The following is a 4,237-nucleotide window of genomic DNA, read 5'->3' on the forward strand; positions in this document are numbered from 1 at the left end:
CCGTAGAGCCAGTGTTCGTCCATGTAGTCAGTGGCTGCCAGGGTACGGTCCAGCCTCTGGAGCAGCTCTCACAGGCTGCGGGAGGACCGGGAGAGAGGCAGCCGGTGCGGTGACAGCTGGAGGAGTTGTGGCACATCCGGCAAAATGATTCAGGTTATCGAGATGGGAGAGGGGGGGAAAAGCAGAAAGACATTTCCTCAAAACCTCATTGGGTCCTCACTGATATCCCCCTTCTGCCTTTTCCTCTGCTCTCTTCTCCCTTATGCACCTCATTCAAGCATCGCTGACACGTATTCGCTCCTATGCCTGTACTCGCCGGGAATCGGCACTCACACGCGCAGCGGAGATCTCCATCTCGCTGTGCTGCCGCCGTTGCTGCAATCCCTGTGCATTGGTGATTGAGTGTGTGTGCGTGTATGTGTGTGTTAGGAAAACGGGGAGAGGGTGGGCTGGTGGGTGGATATGTGGGTGGCTGGATATGTTAAAGAGAGGAAGAAGAAGGAGGAGGAGGAAGAGGAGGAGAAGGCGGAGTGAGGGGTAGTTTGCGAGCTGCTGGGGAAAGTCCAGAGTCGCTGAGCTGCATCATCGGCGAAGACCCCCCCTCATCCTCCACGGGCTGGCTGCGGTGACGCCGAGCTGTTATATAATCTGAAGGGCTTCGGGAGACGAAAGAGAGAGGGGGAGCTGTGAAATAGTAACGCATTGTGCGTTTGATTGGATGTCTCCTGCCTCCCCGTTACTTTTCATACAGCTGACACATTGTGCACGAGAGGTGTTGAAAGGGGCTGGATCGAGCAAAAGTGGCTCTGGGGATGCACAAAAGGAGACGGGGGAGGGGGTGGGGGGGGGGCAGGCAAGGTGACGAGCCAACGGGGCAGCAGTGTTAATGAGAAACTGAGAAAATGAAATGATGAGAGGGAGAGAGAGTGGTGGAGACAGTGAGGCAGAGAGAGAGATCCAGAGAGACTTCATTGGAAAACAGGGAATATTGATGAAGCAGATGTCTTAAATTGGCTTTCTTAGAAGTTCATGTGTTAGCCAAATTACGTATAAAGTCCTGTACACTTCTCACGTAATTTAATAAATCCATTTTGTTTGTCAAGTAAACAACATGCAAACCGGACATACAAGAGATCATAGTGCAAATAGGTTGTTATCATCATTATCATGAGTATAAGATAATAATGCTATTTTTGGAAAGCTATCACTGCTGATAGAGTCAACATTGTTTAGTTAGTTCGCCCCTCATTGGTGCTTTTTTTTGAGGTATTTATCTATTTTGGTTAGATTTCAGTTCTGTAGCTCACCTCGTGTAAAGCTCCTGTGTCTAGATGTGTACGGTTCTTTCTTTGTGCCTCCTATTGGCAGCATTCAAAAAGACACAGCAACACTCAGCATGCATGAGCTTAAAGCTGCACAAAGACTGAACAAACATGTGTTGGAATTGTTAAATGTTTATACAACCTATGCCATCAGAGTAATTTGACAGATGATAAAAAAACATAGAGGTTCTAAACAAAGTGACTAAAAGTTTGGTCTATTTTATTGGAAACATTTACAGACACACATTAAAGGCTCCAAAAGGTCAAAATAACATAGCAGCTGATGATCAGGATGAATAAAATCCCCAAATACCTATAATCCTTTTATCTGGTGAAGAAGAGGAGTCAAACATTTAGCTAAATTAAACAGACTCAATATTTTTCTCAGGAGTTGGTGGACGAAATAAAGAACCTCAACTTGAAGCAAAGTTGTGAACCCAATAGCTCACAAGCCTTACATATGTGTATGTTCTTTTAAATGCATAATCTATTTATGTATGTATGTACGTACACTACCATTCAAAAGTTTGGGGTCACTTAGAAATGTCTTTATTTTTCAAAGAAAAGCACTGTTTTTCAATAAAGATAACATAAATCAAAAATACACACTATACATTGTTAATGTGGTAAATGACTATTCTAGGTGGAAACGTCTGATTTCTAATGAAATATCTCCATAGGTGTATAGAGGCCCATTTCCATCAACGATCACTCCAGTGTTCTAATGGTACATTGTGTTTGCTAATCGCCTTAGAAGACTAATATCTGATTAGAAAACCCTTGTGCAATTATGTTAGCACAGCTGAATACAGTTATGCTGGTGATATAAGCTATACAACTGGCCTTCCTTTGAGCTTGAAGTTTGTAGAACAAAATTAATACTTCAAATATTAATCATTATTTCTAACCTTGTCAATGTCTTGACTATATTTTCTATTCAATTTTCAATTCATTTTATAAATAAAAGTGAGTTTTCATGGAAGACACGAAATTGTCTAGATGACCCCAAACTTTTGAACAGTAGTGTATGTATGTATGAGAACGATTTAAACGGCCGACGACATCGGTTTTTAACCCTTGTGTTGCCTTAGGGTCATTTTGACCCGAATCAATATTACACCCTCCCCCCGCCTTTGGGTCATTTTGACCCGATTCAATGTTTCACCCTCCTGTTACCTTTATATTTACTAACATATTTTACCCTTTGGGTTCAATTTGACGCCAGCAATTAAAACCTCCAGAAAATTATTAGAATTAATATTGTTTTCCAAGTTTAAGTGTGAGGCACTTTATGTTTGTTTGTTGACTACCGAAAGAACACCGACATTAAACATTGAATGGGGTCAAATTAATCCTAAGGCGGGGGGAGGGTGTAATATTGATTTGGGTCAAAATGACCCTAAGGCAACACAAGGGTTAAAGAATATAAAACAATCGGCTTGAATAACTCAGTAATGGTGTCATCACATAGCTTCTCCAACAGAGTGCACTACTACATAAAAAAAGTGGTTTTTTCACATTGAAGGGAATATTGCACCAAAAAAACAATATATATATATATATATATATACATATATGTGTGTATTTCAATTTATATCTAAATGTAATACCTTGACAAATATAGAAATGGTATTGAATACAATAGTTTTACAATTGGTTTAGGATGGCACGAACGCAGACCAGCACAAGAACACACAAACAAAGTGAAAGTGGGTACGGCCCGGATTGGAATTGGGCAAGAAATGTCATAAAATGACTCCACCAAAGGACCAAAGTTCTCCCATTATTTGCTTATGTATGCATCCTGAAGCTAAAGAGGAGAAAAGCTGGTAGCGGTCGCCGGTGCAGCGATCTGCTGACTGCGGTCTTATTGATTTAATTGTCTGTGTTCCTCCCAGCCCTGCCTGCTCATTGGCCCGTGACGTGCTTCTGACTGCGCCCACTGCATGCATGCCGATCCAACCTGCCACCAACAGCAGAGCCCCACAGTCCAACTCCAGCGTAATCTCGCTGTGCTTAATGAGTGGAACAACACAGAGTTGACAATTAGGGAAAATCCCACCCTCCACCACTTTCCTTAATCTCTTCTCTTCTCCGCCGTTTATTGACCCGCCAAAGGCTGTGAGGGGAGTGCCCAGATTTATGCAAAAACAGCCCTCACAGTTTGCCAATGACTGTCAGCTTAAGCATTCATTATGGTTGGATCCTTCAGGACAGACTGTACATGCAGAGACTGCAAAGTGGTCAGACACCAATGAAACTGGGGAAATGTGTGTTTGAATGAACGCTTTGGAATGTGTGTGAACGGGAAAACAGCAGATGTTGCGTAAAAGATTGAAGGAGAATGTTTCGGCACAAACACGATTCTATTTCTTCTGGTTGATTCCCCAATCGCTCCTGAGCTCTCCAAAGTCTCAGAGGTGAAGGACGTGTGCACTAGGACACGCTTTCCTCAGATCCACAGAGCATTCATACACTGACGCTGAGAGAGAAATGATCACATTAGCTTTTGCAACAGCCACGGGAGTAAACATGCACTCGTATTTTTGATTTAAATTATTCACGAGTATCTTCCTATTGAATGCAGTAAATACACGAGGATCGGAACAAGTGAGATCACTGCATGAAAGCACAAACAAGGATGAACAAGGAATCAGAGGTTGCCTCACAGATCCTGTTTACCTTTGCATTGAAAATGCGGAAGGTTATGTTTTGATCGCCGTGTATTTATTTATTTGTATGCGTGTTATTCACAAAACTCAAAAAGTATTGAACCGAATCGCATGAAATTTGGTGGGATGATTGGTTATTATCCGGGGACCAGTTGATGAGATTTTGGGATTGATCGGGTCAAAGTTCAAGGTCAAAGGTCATGAACAGGTCAACATTTTCTTGAATCGCATGACATTTGGTGG

The sequence above is a fragment of the Pseudoliparis swirei genome, chromosome 17 (genome assembly GCF_029220125.1).
Source record: "Pseudoliparis swirei isolate HS2019 ecotype Mariana Trench chromosome 17, NWPU_hadal_v1, whole genome shotgun sequence".
Lineage (NCBI taxonomy): Eukaryota > Metazoa > Chordata > Actinopteri > Perciformes > Liparidae > Pseudoliparis > Pseudoliparis swirei.